At 42.2% G+C, this 19,874-nt stretch overlaps 1 protein-coding gene across 3 annotated transcripts in view; it reads left to right on the top strand.

Annotated features, from left to right (window-relative positions):
- Positions 1-19,874, top strand: part of LOC124949487 (homeobox protein prospero-like) — a 46,272-nt gene that overhangs the window by 10,175 nt on the left and 16,223 nt on the right. The window lies entirely within an intron of this gene.

The following is a 19,874-nucleotide window of genomic DNA, read 5'->3' as shown; positions in this document are numbered from 1 at the left end:
GTTCGTATTCATCTTTAGGTTCAAAAGGAAAAAATGGAAAAAAAGAGATGATTATTTAGGGATAAAAATAATTCTACGTAATTAATGAATAAATGGCAGAGATCGGATAGCGATGAGCCGCGAAAGTTTACGGTTCTTGAACGTTAATAAGAGAAAGTGAGCGCAAGAGATAAATAAAAGAATCGGAAGCTCTCTCTCTCTCTCTCTCTCTCTCTTTCTCTCTCTCAAGTCCTGTAATAATGATGTAGCTGAACGAATTTACCTTGTGACGTTCTCAAGGGGGTTGTTTATCGTCGCCAAATCCTCTATAATTCTCTAAAGAGGACGACCGGTAGTCTACAACCCCTTTTCTCTCCTTTTACCATCAGTTATTCTTTTTTCTACCTTTTCCTAACTTATTCTTCGTCTTCGTCGTTATCAATTCTCGATCGTTTCGTAACATACACAGACATATCCGTTGTGTGGTAAGGAAACGCTTCAAAGGCTATTTAGATAATAACGGAGTAATTTTCTAAGTAGAAATTGCTCTTTCCTATGATTCTTATCTCACTGTCTCGATTGTACAATATATAATCGATAAATGGAGTAAACGTACAAACGCAGAACAATATCGTATTACAAAATTATTAGATGCAAGACATCTTAATTTATTGTATTTGAAAAGAAAGAATAAAAAAGAAAAAGAAAAGAAGAAGAAACCTATTAAACCGATCTAATAAACGTCTTTAGCACTATTCTGTATCATCATAAGAATCCTTTTCATGGACAGTCTATGAATTTCCTTGATAAAAGTCCGGAGTTTAGAAAGAAGACCGACCAATTAAAACGCTGAGGTAGTAGTCGGTTTACCGAAATCTTGAGTACAAACGAAGAGAAAAAGCACAAGAGAGGAAGAGAAAGAAAGAGAGAGAGAGAGAGAGAGAGAAAGAAAGGGAAAGACAAGGGTGGTAGGAAATCTCTCCACACACGGGACCGGTACGTTTTCTCCGGCTCTTCTCTTCCTTCTCCAAGCTTGTGTTTTAATCCCACAAGATTCTGCATGCCAACTGAGAGTGGGATGAAGAGGCGAGGTCGTCATAGTAGTAGTCGTAGTCGTAGTAGTAATAGTAATAATAATAGTAGTAGTGATAGTATCGTAGTAGTAGGAATAGGTGAGTCAGGTTAGCCTGGCAGAGGAAGGCGTACGTGGGTGGTCGGGTGGTAAACAGCATACAAGCGCGAGGGCCATTTAGCGAAAAGGCTAGACGCGCGTGAGCGTCACGCGTGTTCTTAGGCCATGCGTGCGCGCGCGCACACGCGGCCACCTAGCTACCTTCGCGTAGAGTAGAACTCACAGGTTGGAAGGCACACACGCGAGGAGGAGGAGAAGGAGGAATAGGGGGCGGAGATGGAGGAGAACGACGAGCCACGGTTTTCTCTCTTATTGTGAGGAACAAGCTGGCTGCGAGCGAGGGAAGAGAGAAAAAAAAGATGGGAGGGGGTTGAAACTGAGGAAAATTTCGAGGCTTGACGTAGAGACGGACTACACGCGTGTGTATATTACGTAGTCCCACAGGCGTTCGTTTCTCCTCCTCTTTCTCTTCTTCGCTTTTTTCTCTTTCTCCTCCTCCTCCTCCTCCTCCTTTTCCTACATGAGCACGGAGACGTTTACGTAGCTCGTGCATTCTCCCGCGTATTCCGAGAGTATGTGAGATTCCGAAGTAGTGCCGGAAGGACGTAAGTGGAGGCCTTGTAATTATTATGCTCTCATAATCTTTTCTCCGCTTCTCCCTACTTCCTTCCCTCGTGGAATTTCCACCCTTCCGTGGCTTACTAGTTCATAATTTCTTCTTCTTTCTTTCCTCGATTTCTGCTATTTTGCTTCTCCTGAGAGACGGCTAGTTACTCGTTAAGTAACTTCAATGCAAAAGATTCTCCAAGGTAGTTTATCCGAAATCGAAGATGTGCGATCGAGAAGTACCAAAAAAAATTACGAGTTTGTTCTCTTTTCTTGTCTTCGTTTTAACCATCGACGAAGCTTGTTTTCTGTCTTCTTCGTTCTCTCTTTATTTCTCAACCGAGCAAACGACGATGAGCCAGCCCTCGAGTGAAAGAAGGGATCCTGGACGAAATGAGCAAGTACGGATCCTTTGAGACAAAAGCGAACGAGAGGTGGTAAGACCAACGGAGGTAGCAGATCGAACGGAGAGGAGAACGTTGACGACTGCTAACCGTAATGAAAGGAGTGGGGGTGGACTGGGGGATAAAGGGGTAGACGGCAGGATGTATCGTAGCAGTTTCGTAGCCCTCTAATGAGAAGAAGGAAACTTTGGTCTTTGACTTTCGGGCCGCGGCCTTGCTGTTGGCTATACCTGCTCCTCCTCGAAAGGAAGAAAGAAGGGAAAAGAAGCACAGTTGAAGAAAAAGACACAGGCCGACTCGTTTGCCACAAGGACTCTCGATCTTTACAAAGAAAATCTCTTGTTTGTTTCTTCTACGTACGCAGAACTCACTATACACAATTATTATCTATATATATATATATATCTATATATATATATATATATATATATATACATACACACACACGTATATAGGTATACATACCTATATATACTCTTATACGTAAGAATGTATCCGAGTACTGACTTAAATATCGTCTATGTGCGAGTTGCGAATACATATAGATGCGCATGCGAGATCTCGAGAAATTCGCGCCAGCTCCTTAATTAAAACTCAGTACATGGCACAATGGAGTGGCAACTCTTTGGGTACCGCTACTTACTGCCGTTTCTGCTGCTGCTACTGCTACTCCTACTACTAACGTTTGCCTCCCGGTAGGTAGAAACCTACAATACCGACCTACCCCTATCAAGACTTTTACTACCTTTTTTGCCGCGACCAGGGTGCCTCATTCAACGTTACACCGTGAGTATTGTACCTTCGAGAAGGCGAAACATTTTCTAAAGCTTACGGACGGATTTTAATCATTCGTAATATGTACAGCTGTTCGTTGGTAATAGAGAATAAAATGAGAATTATTATCAAAAAGGAGTATTTTTAAATCTATGAGTGTGTCTGTATATATATACACATAAATGAAGAGTCTTGAAAATTAAACGCAATATTTGACGTGGCATGAATTATTGTACATAATAAGAGATTATAAATTCACTCGAAGGAACTCGTCGATGCATTTTATATGCCCAAGGGGATGACATGGCCACGATATCGACGGATTATCTGTACGAAAACGGATTCCTCGTGAAAGAAGAAAAAGAAAAAAAAGAAAGAGAGAGAGAGAGAGAGAGAGAGAGAAAGAGAGAGAAAGAGAAAACGAAAGAGAAAAGAGGAAATTCGATTTGCGTCGCGGCTAAAGGGGGATGACGCACCTTGCATCGAGCGAGGCTACTACCTCCGTCATTCGTAGGTGGTGGTTGTGCGCGTAAACGGCAGTCACTTAATTAAAAATTACTTAATTACGTTCTTGGCACTAATTAGTGGCGCTTGGCTCTCTCTTGGCCGTGCGCCTCGACTGCCTAGGCACCCCTTCCACCCCATCCATGCTCTCTCTCTCTCTCTCTCACTCTCTCATTCTATTACTCTTTCCAACCACCCCCTCAACCCGCTTACCATCTCTATCAGAACTTCCTCCACCACCTCTTACACCCTTCTTCGTTTCTCTACGGTTCGTTCAAAAACCCCGCGGCAGCGAAATCTCTGTCTTGGTTACATTATTCCTTTCCTTCTTTCTCTGACGCTTTCACCCCCTCTCTTCTCCCTCTTTTCCTTTTTCTTCTTTCTCTTTCTCTCTTTCTCTCTCTCTCTCTCTCTCTCTCTCGCTTTCGTTCTCTCTCCTTTTCTTCTTCTCTCTTCTGTTTTCTCTTTCATTCTTCTTTTTTTTAACCCTTACGTCACCCTTGCTACGTCAACGTTGCCACCACTCTTCTCTTACTTTTCTTACTTCGTCGACGCGAAACTACCTCGAAGAGTTGCACGAAACGTTGTGAGTTTTCCGGCTAACGTTGTTTCCCTTCTTCCAGTATTTCTGTCCCTATTTACACACCACCGCTTTCACCGTTCTTCTCTTGCCCTGACCTAGCCTTCGTCAAGTGAAATTCTCAAGGTTCGGTATAATGCATAGGATGAATAGTATACTACCGGTCTAACGTAGCGCCTTCAAAATGATTTCGTACCTCTGTCTCCACGAAAATGTACTTCCCTTAATGAGATTAAATTAAAAGAACGAGCGATGTTTTATGCATGAAGTAACTTACCTTGCTCTCGCTATTTTACTTGGTCAATTGTAAGAAAAAATCATTTTATATCAATTATCCGTAAGACAATGAAAATTATTGAAGGTACATGAAAAGTCTCTATAAATAATTAATGTTTAAATGTAGCATACAACGTTTATTAGCTTGATCGGGACGATTATAAACATTTATTTATCATATCAGGATGTCGTAGACCGATTTAACGTTCGAATGATCAGAAAGAGGAAGTCTTGATCAGACGAGGGTGTACCGGTTCTACCCTCGTAGAATGTCAGTTCGGTAACATAAGGGGTTCATGCTCATGGTGCAACGGGTAGGCGGGTAAGTAGTAGCAACGGTAGAAGCAGCAGCACTAGTAGCAGCAGTAGTAGCAGCATCGTCGTTCCTTTTCGAATTTTTTGATAATGAACACAAGTATGAGAAACACGACGGGTATTGGCTGGGCGGCAGACAATGCGGTGGCCGCAGGGCTATCGCGGGAGGAACAACGAAGGAGGCGGGGGTTGGCTGACGGGGTTTCGAAGGGGGTCGAGGCGGTGGAGAGGACGGAGGTAGACAGAGGACGATGGCAGGGGGTGCTTTATAGGGGATGTAAGCATCGCCACTGCAAGGCTAATCCGCCGCTATGAGCTGCTACTTGCAGCATGAGTACGGTACACTCTCTGCTAAAGACTCACTCCCACCACCTCCTCATCCTCCTCCAATTTCTCCTCCCTTACAGTGAATCTCCTTTCCGCTTCTTGATGTCGGACCAGCGAATCAGTTCGTTGACCCCACTAGAGGAAATATCTGCCAAAAGAACGCGTCTTGCGATCCCTTCTCAATGAGATTCTATATATATATATATATATATATATATATATACTCCAATTCTAACAAAATGGCCAGACTTGATGTGATTATTTAATTTCTCATGGTGTCTTCCGCGTGAAAACGATTCGTTCCTTTCGACAGACTTTTCTATTTATTTTGGACTATCTAATAGCGACTCTTCATGAACAATTCACCGTTGTTCTCGACGCTCTTTCTTCTTATTTTCCGTTCATTGGGATATGCATTGTAAGCGATACGCCTCTTTCGTTTCCCTAAGAAATATTGGAAATAGTTCAGTGATCCACGAAGAAAACACTTGGCTGACTGCCCAGTTCTGCTCCCGGCAGCTTATACGTCGGTGCACTACTTAGGATGCATTACTTGGACAAGAAGAGTAGAGGGTAGATGGGGTGGACTAGAGAAAAGACAGGATGGGTTGTCGTTTGTTTTGTTTTCACGGTTACATGCCACCCGGCATCAGAGAAAACGCGAGACAAATAAAGGTTCTCGTCCTTTCGACTATTAAACAGACGTCTCTATTCGGGGAATATTTACGACATACAAATATTGACTCTCCTTGTCCTGCAATCTTCTTTTCTTCCTTGGGACATTGAATCATTTGCAAATTTCCATTTCTTCTTTGCAACTTGATATTTTATTATGTTCATTTTCATTGAAGTATATTTCATTCTATCAACAGAACTTACAATTTCTTCAGTATCACTGACTGAACAGACATTTAAGCGGACGTCAGCTTAAAATAATATCGATGGGAAATAAAAAAAAGGAAAAACGGATTACATATCAAGACTACTTATAGTAATATGATCCATCGTAAAAGCATGCATTACTATTAACATTTTTCATAATCCTTACGCACACATCGAGGATTCACAGTGAATTTGCTTAGCTAGGCTGCCAGTCAGAGGCTCGATTTTTCATTCTCTTGTTAGGAGATCTCTGGGTGCACGCACGTTGCGCGTGAGATACTGTGCATACGTCCGTTTAGAGAAAAAAGAGATCGATAGAGAATGAGGGAGAGAGAGAGAGAGAGAGAAAGAGAGAGAGAGAAAGGGAAATAAAGATAGGGGGTGAGGAATGCGATCTCGTCCGCTTCGCTCGAAAAATGCAAAATGATAATGTTCCCAGTGTCCCGTCCTAATCGGCTTTGTATACGCCGCGATGGCTCGCGGGCGAAGGGGCTAGAGAGAGAGAGAGAGAGAGAGAGAGAGAGAGAGAGAGAGAGAGAGAGACAGAGAGAGAGAGAGAAAGAGAGAGAGAGAGAGAGAGAGAGAGAATAGTAGAGTACGGAGGAGGGACGAATCCTGGGGGCAGCCGGGAGACGTGAGCCTCCGTCGGCCTCCATGGAGGATTTAATTTACATCCACCGGTGAAAAACGCGGAAAACAGTTTATCAAAAAAGCTACCGCGCAGACTCGGATGAGAGATAAAGGGAAATAGAGATGGAGAGAGATGAAAGTAGGATAGAGAGAGATAGAGAGAAAATGAGAGAGAAAGAGGGAAAGAAAGCGAGAAAGAGGGAGTTGGAGAGGGAGGGAGAGCAAAAGACGGGATTGCGTGGTAGAAATGAAATTGTCCGTGCATGGATTATCGTCGACTTCGTTATGCCCTCGTATTACTCGGTTCTATACTCTCCCTCTCCTTCTCTCGTAGTTTCTCTCTCTCTCTCTCTCTCTCTCTCTCTCTCTCTCTCTCTCTCTCTCTCTATCTATCTATCTATCTATCTATCTATCTATCTCTCTCTCTCTTTACCTTTCTTTTCTTTTCTATTTTGATGATCGTTCTATCGGTCGTACTCTTTCTTTCTTTCCCGAAGTATAGAAAGAATATTTGTACACGTTTGATACAGACAAAAAAGTTACATGAAATAATCTTTGACCGAATTGTTAGGTTCGTCTCAATATACACGAAAGAAGCCGGTAATTGACGATTTTTTGCCGGTAATTGACGATTTTTGCCAGTAATTCGGGCTTTCCCTCGGAATTTCTTCATTGCATGAATACGGGGACTTCATATCATTTTCCATGAGAACAAATAAAGAATATAATAGACATATTTTCTTTTCGATAACTCTCGTACGAAACTATGATTAATATACGTAAAATAATTATTACTATCGATATTACGTTGTTCTTAAAGGATGTTGTAGTATCTCGTTCTTATTCGAAGAACAAAAACAAAAAAATAAAAAGAAACAAAAAACAAAAATAAACAAAAAAAGAAGAAAAAAAAAGGGAAAAACAATCAATTTAAATAAATTTCTCTACGAAGATGAAAGAGGGAAGAAAATTCGAGATATCGAAATTGGTGAAAATTTCGCACCGTAGAGTAACTGTACGGGCGATCCAGCGAGACGGTGTATCGTGCACTAAAGCGACAGGATCAGACGTGCCGGGGACTGGGCGTGAAATTACTGTTTCGGCCAACATTTATCCCGGCGTTCGCGAGGGTAACGTTCGGCTGGACAGCGACTCTGAATTGATTTCGTTTGAAATCCCACCCCCCGCCCTCGCCCCAATTCGTCGTCCTTCCCGGCTCTTCCGCATGCACGACTCATCCGTTTCTCTCTTCCTCGCTCGTTCTATCTCTTTCTCTCTCTCTCTCTCTCTCTCTCTCTCTCTCTCTCTCGTTCTCTCTCTCTCTCTCTCTCTCTCTCTCTCTCTCTCTGGTCACACATCGCGTCTTCCTACTCTCCTCTGCTTTTTACTCTCTCCACTCTTTCTTTCTTTCTCTCTTTCTGTTCCGTTTATCTGTCTATCCTTCTACCTATCTACCTATCTCATTTCGCTTTACGTGCCTCCTTCCTCCATTTGTCTCTCCCTCCATTCGTGTACCCCTTCTCCATCTCCTTCTCCATCACTTTTTCGTTGCCTCTCTTTTTGTTTTTCCTTTCTTTTTTCTTTTTTTTCTGTTTTTTTTTTCTTTTCCTTTTTTTTTCCTTTTTTTTTCCCTTTTTTTTTTTTTTTTTTAATCAGGATCTACGACATCTCGATTCAGACGGAGTAAAATGCATTAAATTTTTGCCATTTTTCTACCGTTCCTCGCTTCTTCGGGCAGGAAAAAATGTACGACTCGCGGCAGACGATGATATAAATAATGTCTCTTTTTTGAAGGGAGGATGAGGACCAGAGAAAAAAAACTCATACTAACTTTATCATCTCTCTACCTTCTTCTGGATGGGAAGTAACGCGAAGTCACATATATTCGCGAAATACGCTTTAATGTGTTACAATGTTTGAAACGTTTAAGCATTTTTCCGAGCAGAAGTAATAAGATTATGTTGTCGATAGGTTCGACGTTAAAAGTCAATGATTCACCTTCATACGTGCTAGTTAATTATTATTTCTAGTCTCGCAATGTAAACTAACGTCGACCCTGGAAAATTGTGGGAAAAATGTAATCGATGAACGAAAGCGTTAAAAGTAAATTCTAAACTATTTTAATTTTGATAGTCTCGCAACTTTCTCAACGCGTGATTATTCTGATCGATCGATTGAGTCTGATGCATTTGCTTGAAAATCGTGAGTTAAAGGAAATTTGGCGGGGGGTGGAAGAGCGTAACAAACGAGTTGCAAGGGACGAAGGTAGAGAAAGAGAAAGATAGGAAAGAGGTGGGATGGTTAACAGAGGTCGTCAGCGAGGACGATAGCAGCGTCGTCGGAGTTAATTGAAAAAGCTTGTAAAAAAGATTTTCCGGAAAACCCGTTGGGCCGGACGATAATATCCGTCGTGCTCCTCTCGAAGACGCGCGGGGGTGGGTGTGGAGATCAGGTGGTGAGAGTAGGGGTAGGTAGGGGGAAGGGACCATTCGTGTCACGACTCTTGGCGGCGCCACGTCATTCGATATTTTTGTCAGTAAAACGATATCAGGCAAATTGCATCTGTCCTTTACACCATGGCGCAGAGCCAGATCAAACACTATTCGTCACTGGATATTACCCTTCTCCGAGGTATTGCCGGTCTTCTACCCGCGTTTTCGCTCTCTTTCTCTCTTTTCTCTCTTCTTCTCTCCTTTCTCTGTGTTCGGCACTTTCCGATTCGATCGAGTTCTTTTCGAAGCGAGATTACGCTCTCGCGTGAAGGAATACGGTAAAATCGAAAGCACTCGAAAATCGATTTAAACGTACAGTTCCTACCCTTCTCAAACAGCCCTTCGTCGACTCTTCGAATTCTACGAACGTCACCAACGATCTCGGTAAAATCATCTCAAACGTGCCGCCTCATTTATTAATATTTATTATACGACCTAATAAATTAATACAAGAATATTGAAGAGAAACAAAAAAAAAAAAAAAAAGAAAAAAAATACACACGAATAAATATACCGATGTAATTTTCTCTTTAATATTTTCACTTTCGAGAAATGTTAAAATACGTGGAATTCTCCTAATCTCATTCTTTTTAGTACATCTTTTCCAAGATTATTTATACGGAACGGCGATCGTAGAAACATTTGTTCGTCGACGTCGTATGCAAATCGCCCATATGCCAAGTCACCTCTTGAGTATGGTAGAAGCATGCGGGCAAACGAACTAAGCAAAATGACTATCTTACATTATTGCATACGGGCGACAAGTAGGCCGCCAAAACGTGTTGTCGTTAAAGAAGTAGTAACCTCGGTTGAATTGGTAAAGAGAAAAATGGAAACTACATTTTTGTATCGATTACTGGCCTAGTCTAGTCTATATGTCCTCACCAGTTGTATTTTCACTTTGAATTTAATTAACAAAATTAACGTCGAAGTAATGCGTCAATAGTAATACGAGATCGGTAAAAAAACTTTACGATCTCATTGGCTAGGATTAAATAAATATCGATAAATTTATCAGATTTTTTAAGATAATTTAAAATGATGTTTTCAAACAGCATTTTCGATAATCTTCCAATCGAGCGTTATGAGGAATCCTCTTCCATTATGAATTCCATTATGACACCCAAAGAAAGAAGGGCATTTACCTGGGTTCGCCGAAGCGGGATCGTTTAACAGACATAAACGTAATCTCATCGAATATTTACAGTTGCCTAGGTTCCTACCCGGTGGTCGACAGTTGTCTAGTAAATCCTATTTACTGTTACCCAACGAACTATACGCACTAGAGATGCTGGGAGGGTGGCTACCGCCCCTAGCTAACCTACTGCCCTACTGCCATGAGTTCCACCCCTAAAGCTATCATCCTACCTCTCTTCCTCTCTCCTTCTCTCTTTTTCTCTCTTTTTCCACTGTCACTTTTCTTTGCTCACCCCATCGAACGCGTAACGGTTTTCCGTAGATCACGCGATGATCTCACGATGCACCCGTGTTCCGATAGAAAACAAGGGAGCTCTTTTTTCTAAGTTTTTGGGGTAAATATCGAAATCTCCCTTCCCTTCTACGTGGACCCTTCGATCTCAATGTGTAATCGGCCACAATGCACGCATGCGAATAAGAACTATCGATAGGTTTCTTCTATAGCGCGATTCGAACGAAATACACTTAGCACGATAGGGCCTGATAATTTATTACCCTCCGTTTATTCTACGTAAGAAATTTTATTTTTTACTTTGTATTTCCTTTCATTCTCTACGTAATTTCATTCACAGGACGTAATAATATCGACGATAAGATCATTCTTATCGATCGAAATATGTATATATATATATATATATATATATATAAAACGATTGTATTGCCCCTTGAAAAGATATTTGGAAGATTGGAACGCGAGGAAGATTCTTTTGGTTTCCTCATCTTACACCCTTTCCAACGTTGAACTCGTAATGTGGTTTAGCATGGTATGACAGGAGGTAAACTTGACAACAAAGAATTATTGATTTTTTCTCAGCGGGTTGAACGAGTTGCCGGGCGGTTGAGCGGTCCCGGTAGGGTATTCGACAAAGGATGTTTTCCGAGTCCCTAACCTAGGCAACCCTTCTCCTACGCTCGCCTTCGTATATGCGTTTCCGTGTGCTCTTTTTCTCTATCTTTCTCTTGCTCGTTCACTCGCCCTCACTCTCTGTCTGTCTCTCTCTCTCTCTCTCTCTCTCTCTCTCTTTCTCTCTCTCTCTATCTCACTTCAACGCACGCTCATGAACGTACGTTTCAGGGGATTGCCCTACTCCATCTCTCTCTGGTCTCTTTCCGTATTCGTACGTCTCCCTTTCCATCCTTCTCTCTCTCTTTCTCTCTCTGTCTCTTTCTTTCTCTCTCTCTGTTTCTCTCTCTCTCTGTCTCTTTCTCGCTCACTCTTTTACTCCATCTCAGTTTCTCCTTCTTCGTCTCTCGCTGTCCGTAACGCCGTGTGTACTCAGCCGATGCGCCAAGGACTTAACTGCCTCATTGTCGTCCCAGCAGGCATTAGAGCTTCGGGACAGATGTGCAAAATGTAGGATCGAGACTCCTCCATAACATAACTACTAGGCATTTGCACGAAGGTGGAGGGACTGAGTAGTTTAGTTGGTAGAGTACTCGCACAGCAAGTAATAGTTCCCAGATTTAAGTTTTAGGTTCAGTAATTTAAAGATCCAAATCCTTTAGAGGATGTTAAAAAGATTTCAACTTATAATATTGAATAACTCATTGGTAATTTCGAGATCACCAATTGCCTTTTCTCTCTCTCTTTCTCTCTCTCTCTCTCTTCGTCGTCTTGTCTTTGATATTCTTTCCCTTTTCTTTATTGTATATGTAATTACAAGAGTTATCGATCCATAAATTCCCATGAAGCATTTTGCCGATAAGTAATAGCCTGACATTTCTAAATCGATCGTCTGGATCTTTTCGATTTGATCTTTTTTTTTTTAAATTTTAAGATTAATATTCGCAAGAGATTTTCTGTGTATGTAAAAAAAAAAAAAGTTATTCTTTCTTTTTAAAATACGAGATAAGAAACATACGAGAACTAAATTTTGAAACTTGAACGCGATAGTTAAAAAAAAAAAAAAAAAAAATAATTGAGGAAAATAGCCGTGTTCAAATGCCTTCCCACGTACTCGTTCAGGGATTTAATCATTCGACCTTGACATTTCTTTTGAGAGTCGATGAAGTGGTCACGTTCAGGGACGATTTTCTTGGTGATGCATCGTCGACGTATCCGAATAGTTATATCGTCAACAACGCCTCCGTAACGCCTTTCTAAGGCGTGTATTTGCGCGCACGTGAGCACATTAATACACGGACAGAATGCACCAGTATCGACAGTGGTAGTAGCTTTGGTGTTGGTGGTGGCGATGCATCGTCGGGTGACTTGGCAGGGAAAATCGATCGAATAAAAAAATGCTTGGACGATGCCGAAGTGCGACGAGGACACGAATCGCGGACGAGATGGATGCACGGAAGGAGAGGGGAGGGAAAAGAGGGTCCGGTAGGAGAAGGAGGGTTAGTCCGGGTCCATTGAAGAGTGAAACCGCTCAAAGCAGCTGCCCCCGCTCCCTCAAACACCCTCCAACCACCCTCCTACGGCAGCAGCCTCTCCGACACCCCTCACCTCATCTCACTCTCCTTCTTTCTCTCTCTCTTACTCTCCGTAGCTTTGAAAACCACCCCTCTTAGCTCGTGTGGATGGTGCACATTGCCCCTTCGTTCTCTTCGAACACCGTCTCTCTCTTTCTCTTTCTTTCTTTTCTCTTTCTCTCTCTTTCTCTCTCTCTCTCTCTCTCTCTCTTTTTCTCTTTCGAAAAGGCTAAACCCCACGCCAAAGAGTTTATTCGTGATCCCAAGTGCAAGAAATGAGGTTACGTTCTCTTGATTTATCCTTCAATTTCAAAGATACGATAACGTATCTCATTGTGAATTGATTACGCTAATAATTAAAACTGTCGTCTTCTTCGTTATAGATATTATTTTCCCTTGATCTTAAAGTTCTTGCATTGTTGCTATTATATCAAAAGATCATATAAATTAAATTAATAATAATTTGATATGAAAATATTAGGAAGGTTTAATTATAAGACTAGATATTCCATTCTGTAATATTGAATCGGTTAGTGCTTAGATAATAGATCAATATCGCGGATAGGAATCAACTCTTTTCATGACTCTAATGCTCTTTGCATAATTTCATTCGTGAAGAAGATTTGCATAAGGTGAATGAGAAAGAAGGGACGTGCGGCTGGCTGACAAAATTATCTGTCTAACGGTGCTTCCCCTATCGTCCTCTAGTTTCTCGACGATGAACGAGAAGAAGGGGGTCTGTCGGGGGACTTATAGTAAAGAGAATGAAGAAAGGAAAGAACGATGGCAGAGAAAGAGGGAGAGAGAGAGAGAGAGAGAGAGAGAGAGAGAGAGAGAGAGAAAGACAGAAGCGAGCTTCAAGGCAGCCAGATGCAAAAAGAAACGGGGAGGCGAAGGGTGAGAGAAAGAAAGAGAAAGAGAGAGGGTGGCCAGTGAAAAGCAAGGGGCACACGAAAAGTGTGCATTGTAAGATCGGCGCGTGCGGCATGCGGACCCTTCGTGGTCGATGTTGTAGGACCCCCGTGCTCAGTGCCCCCTTCTCTTTTTCTTCGTTCGACTCGTTCGTTCAGTCTTTCTCTCTTTCTCTCTCTCTTCTTCTCTTTCTCTCGTCTAGTGCCACCGTTTCTCGACATCCCTCTCTTTTATGAAGGGCGAAGGGCCCAGGAGTTCGGCTTATTGTCGGCGGCACATCTGCCGTACGATCGTCGGCCGATTGTCTCACAGGCTTAGGAAACTTGCTCGTAAAGAGCAAGAGAGAAAGAGAGAGCGAGAGAGAGAGAGAGAGAGAGAGAGAAGAACAGAGAAAAAGAAAAAAGGTGGCTTAGTAGCGGATCTACGATAGGGAGGACGATGTCGCGTGTCCTTCTTGCTTACGAGAAGGGTGACTAGAACGAATGATGCCACGATCTTCCGAGGACAACCTTCCCTTTCCCTAAACTTTTTTTTCTTTTTTTCATTCTATTTCCCAGCTGTCGTATGAGGGATCAATGAATCTGTGATAGTCTCAAAGAAATCCTTCAATTGATTTTAATTTGATATAATTTGAAAAAAGAAAAAAAAGATAATATTACAGAATCTGAATTGTCCGTTTGTTAAATTCTAATTATCTGGTAATGCATTTTTTTTTTCTATAAGACATTTAATTCTTAAAACATAAGGAATCTAAATAGGAGATTATAGGGATCTCTTGCTTTCGATATTAACAGTTCTTTTTGCGAAAAGTTTATCTCTTTTTCCACTACAATGGTGCGTTGAAAGACCCTTTCAAAATCTTTGATTCTCGATCGTATTCAGTAACCAACGGTAACGGTGGTAGCATTCCAACGAGTTGCATCTGACAACGAAAGTGATGATAGTAGTTGGGTAGTAGCAATGAGCAGGGACTTTTAAGGGTACCGCCATTCAGGGAAATACATGCGCTTGCTATATCGTAATTGCCGGTGTGCGTGCTACGACGAAACAGAACGATGTAATCACTTGTTAACTTGTATTTTAATTACGTGATTTTCCAGAGCTCGAACGCGCCCAGAGCTCAGCCACCATCACTACGACAAATGCAAAACAGCACCAATACAAGTATATCGTTATATAAATAGGTATCGTCCACGTCGTCGTTAATATCGCAACGACATCGCAAACGGCGACGACAACGATGACGACGACGACGACGACGACGACGACGACGACGACGACGATGACGAAAGCCGACACTCGGTAGTGCAGCTTGCTTGCCGCCTGCGAGTCTGAGTGCAGATGGCGTTAAAGTGTTAATTACTAATTAAGAAGGGTGCACAGGGTGCAACATCAAGACCCCGCGCGACACCTTTTTGAACGCGCCCTCTGAATGGACCCTTACGCTCTGACGGGCAAATGCGCCTACCCACCCATCCATCCATCCGTATCCGTCATGGCACCTCCAACTCCTCACCCAACCTCCTTCCTTGCGACCACCACCCGCAGCCCTCTCCTCCTTCTCCTTCTCCTCCTCCTCCTCCTCCTCCTCCTCCTCTTCCTCCTCCTCTTCCTCCTCTGTTACTTAACGTTCTCTCGTTATACGCACTTTCACGCCTCGTACGGCCGCGAAATAAAACGGAGTACGAGCCCTGAGCTAGAAACTTTCTTCTTTTCTGACTTTTTTCTTTGCCACTTCTGCTTCTTCGTTATTTTCTTTATCTTTCTTCTTCTTCTTCCTCTTGGAATTAGAGGAAATAATTAGTTGGTTAAAGGGAGGAGTATAATACTTCGTTCTGTCTCATATTTCTCATTAGTATCGGTTTTCTTTTAAGTCGGTCCAGTTAAAAAAAAAAAAAAAGAAAAAAGAGAGAGAGAGAGAGAAAGAGAAAAGAAACATGACTTATGCGATCATATCTAGGATAATCAAATGAATTTTTTACATTCCCATAATAATGCAAATGAGCCAAACGACGAAGTTAATACGAATTGATGAAAAACGACCTTATATATCCCTTCTCCCCTTGCCGCTAGAATCCGACACGACCAAAGTCGGTAGCAAATACGCTTTTTCTTCTTTCTCTCCTCCCCCTTGGTAAAAATTCGTGGGAAAGTTAAGGTAAGAAAGCCGAATGGTCGACAGGGGTTCTCGAGACGTTTAGTTTGGTTCTTAGGGGCCGAGTTGCTTTTTCGCCATTGTTCAAGGTCAACCGCTTTGGCATAACCGTTAAAGGGGACTGTCTTAAGAAAAGTAAGAAAGAGCAAGAGAGAAAGATAGATAGACAGGTAGATAGATAGATAGAAAGAAAGAAAGAGAGACAGATAGAGAGAAAAGATCCTCGAATGAAAGGAACTCAAAGAAAGGGAAGGAGGACTCGGTAAGGCGAGAAGATGCACTCTTCCATTACACCCTACCATCGTCCTCTCGAAGTCACTTTACGGGATTTTCAAGGCGGTACAAGACCAAACAGAGTCGACGACTGCGTTTGCAAGATCCTCTCAACCCCTTCGTCGTACTTTACCAACGCGATTTCGGCCAACAAAATGCACGACGGCGTTGCTTATTTCGAATCGGTAGACTGTCTACAAAGTGGCAAGAGAATGAAAAAATGAGAGAGAGAGAGAGAGAGAGAGAGAGAGAGAGAAGGAGGAAGGAAGAGAAAAAAAAACCCAGGCGAGTGCTAGAGCCGCTCCCCCTTTTAATTGGTGCTCTCGCCTATACGGTGTGCACGCCCGCGTCACAAAAGCGGCGCGTCGAAACGGCAACTTGTAGCGATGGAGATCGCTGTTGAAGGTACCGCATCGACAGACATTACCATTAAACGCTCGGATACATCATAACGCTGACGGAAGGTCGTCTAATTAGAAAGAAATCGTGATGCCAAGGAAGATCCCTGTAAAAGATAGAAAAATCAAGAGAGAGAGAGAGAGAGAGAGAGAGAGAGAGAGAGAGAGAAATAATCAAATTCTTGATCCGTATTCGTATTTTTCTTTCTTTTTCCATTTTCTTTATATATTCGACGACAATGAAGAAACGATTGAAAGGATTTGAAATAGTTAATTATACCGCTTTTTAGTCAATCACGTTCCTCGTAATTAATGATAATAAGCCAAATGTTAATTTCTAATCTCGAACGATGAATACAAAAGCATGGTCCACGTGGCAGTTCCTTAAATACTCTATACAACCCCTTTGAACCCCGAAGAAATGTTGAGGGTTGAAAAAAACATGACTCCGTTTTCCATCGAGAAAACGCTCATTAAGCTCGTCCTTTGTGTCAACCCCGAAAGAATACAACATCTTGAAGCGTCCAGAGCTTCTTCTTCTTCTTCGTCATCTCTTTTTCTTTCTTTCGTTCGGGCTCTCTTGTTTCGGTTTGGACGGCAAAGCGTCTCGTAATTAGATGCTAATAATCATCACCCTCGCGAAGACTCCTTCTTTCCTTTCTCTCTCTCTCTCTCTCTCTCTCTCTCTCTCTCTCTCTCTCTCTGTTTCTCTTGTTTTCTTTCTCTTACTCTTTCTCATTTTTCTCCATCTATCTCTCTTTCTCTCTTTTTCTCTATCTCTCTCTCTGTTACTCGCTCTCTCGTCGGCGCCCCGTTGCAACGAGGCGCAAGAAAACCCGAGGCTCTGAAGAGCTTATTATTATCCTAATTATACAATACTATAATGAATGACTCCGCAGCTCACCCTCTGGTCCATACTCGCGGTCTTTCTCTCTCGCTCAAGTCACCTCAAGCCCTCCTTCTCGCTCTTTCCTTTCTCTCTCTCTCTCTCTCTCTCTCTCTCTTTCTTTCTCTCTCTTTATCTATCTATCTTTCTCTTCCTCTCTACCTCACGCTCACACTCTTTCTCAGTTCGACGGTTGCTCTTCTTCTCTGCACTTGGTGGTCGAAGAGTGGCAATTCTAGCACTCGGGCTTTTTGTCAAACCGACTACGGAACTAGCGCCGTCTCCCTCACGCTCTTACACCCCATTATGCTACCAGTCTCGTCTCTCGTCCCGTTTTCTCTCTGTCTCCGGGTGTCTGTTTTAATTAGGCACTTCGCGGATATATATATATATATATATACATATATATATATATATATATATATATATATGTATGCATCTATATATATCTATATCTATATCTATATCCATATCTATATCTATATCTATATCTATATCTATATCTATATCTATATATATATATATATATATATATATATATATATATATTCACACATGGACATATACACATATACAGTTCCGAAGCTGAGGCAATGCTATACCACGTGGCACATAACTCTAGATGGATACGATACGTTAACCAACAAAGCCGGCAAGCCGAGACTCTGCCTACTATATTTTCCACCTATACTCGGCGATACGACGAGTTTGAATGCACTTGATGGGTGGTTGAATAAGGATTATAGACGCAGGTGACACGTACATCGCCGAGAGGGTGAAGTCGGGGGTGGCGAGCCATCCGATGACGGGTGCCGTCGTCGTTTCGAGAAGGAGAGCGTCGCCGAGAGAAAAAGCGAGAGACTCGGTTCGTAGAGTCACGCTCCTCTTTCAGTTCTCCTCCTCTCGTGCGCAACCTTCTCTTGGCTGACTGCTGATAAGAGCACGCGAAATTGTCTTAATTGGCGGGAGAGCCAATCTGAAGCGATCGAAAGAAGAGTGCTTCTCGTTTATATTCACCTTTTTTCTTCATCCTGCAAATATCAGAGTATACGATATTTCTGTATCTCAAGTTATATAACCATTACTGGTCTTCTTCGATCGATTCATTCGTGTGTTACATTAGATCGATCTATAAATCTTTATATTCTTTAAAGATTTTGAATTTTTCGAAAGAGAAAAAAAAAATCATGAAAAATAATAAAGAGAAAAACGCTGGCCTCGATAAATTTCTTTTTATTTACTCGTTGTCTTCGATCGTGTCGCGTCGAAAGCAATCTTAAAAATTGCTCCCAATGGCAAAAACGATGAACGAACGAAGAAGACCAAGGATTCGAGTTGGTATCGTATTGTCGAGCGTATTCACGGAAGAGGAGATGGTAGAAGGTGGTAGAAAAGGGGTAGTAGGGAATGAGTTGAATCGAGTCGTGTCGATGGGTCGCATTTTACAAGACTCGACGGATTCTCGGTGAAGCGTGTTTCTTTCCATTCCCTCGAGAGATCCGAATTGCAAGATCAACCCGACTGCTACTCTTACCGCCATCGCGACGATACTTCCCACGAGAATACGACTTCTCTTTTATGAACTTGAGGAAAAGGTGGAGGATGAGGAGGAAGCTTCGCGAAAGAATGAAAATGCTTCGTGCAAGTTAACGATGCCGAAGCCTAGTACGCTCTCTTAGAACGTCAAGTCATTCGCTCACTTTTCGTTTCCTCGCTCGACTTATTCCCGAGCAATACGGAAAATGTTCGAATGGAGAAATGACAAGATATATATATATATATATATATATATATATATATATATAAAAAGCCTGGTTTCCTTTTTCTTACTGCAATTCGATCTCTCTACTGAACGATATAGTTATATACGTACGGTAGCCTGTGTATAAGGTCATAAAATGCATTTAATCAATTTCAATTAAACTTGCAATCATATCGGTAATTACATAATTATATTACTAGTTGGTAACGTTTGTTATTTCGTTTGCATAAAAGTTAAAGAACGAAATGAAATTCTCCGTCACGTTCTTTTTCGTAAATGTGCGAAGCAAGTCGGGCTCTTGCGGGCTCTTTGTCCGCGGAAGTAGGCCGGCCCTTAAGAAAACGTCTTTGAAACGATGAAATATTAAAAATATATTCTCGTACGGTTACGCTCGCGTCGCCGCGGATTTTCTAAAGTGCGCATTACAGCCCACGGAAATAATAATGGAGCTCTCGTGCCGCTTAATGAGAAGTACTACGTCGTCGTCGTCGTCGTCGTCGTCGTCGTCGTCGTTGTCGTTGTCGTCGTCATCGTCGTCGTCATGGTCGTCTCCTCGTCATCCTGGTAGTCGTCAGAAGCAGACAAAATTTCTGATCTTTCGGACAAAGAGGAGAACGAGAGTGTACGAGAGAGTGCTTTCGTCGTAGCTTCAAAGATAAATTTTCCCTTAGCACCTATCGTTTTAATTTCTTTCTTTCACCACCGGGAGAGAGAGTTGCCTGTATGATTACAAAATGAGAAAGAGGGAAATAGAAGGCACCCTTCGCATCCGGACGCGGCATCGCAAGCGACAGAACGCCCAGGTCACTATTACTATACTAATTACCCACCAATTAGTGACTTATGTTTGTTTAACCGAGTTAATTAATGAACGTAAACATTAAACTTGCCGAGCGCTTAATTTTTCTCTTCCACATGAAACCCAACGAACTTGGGAGAAAAGAATGGAGAGCTGCATGTGAGTTTTCGAAT

The sequence above is a fragment of the Vespa velutina genome, chromosome 5 (assembly GCF_912470025.1).
Source record: "Vespa velutina chromosome 5, iVesVel2.1, whole genome shotgun sequence".
NCBI classification, from domain to species: Eukaryota; Metazoa; Arthropoda; class Insecta; order Hymenoptera; family Vespidae; genus Vespa; species Vespa velutina.
This window is presented reverse-complemented; position numbering and strand designations above follow the sequence as displayed.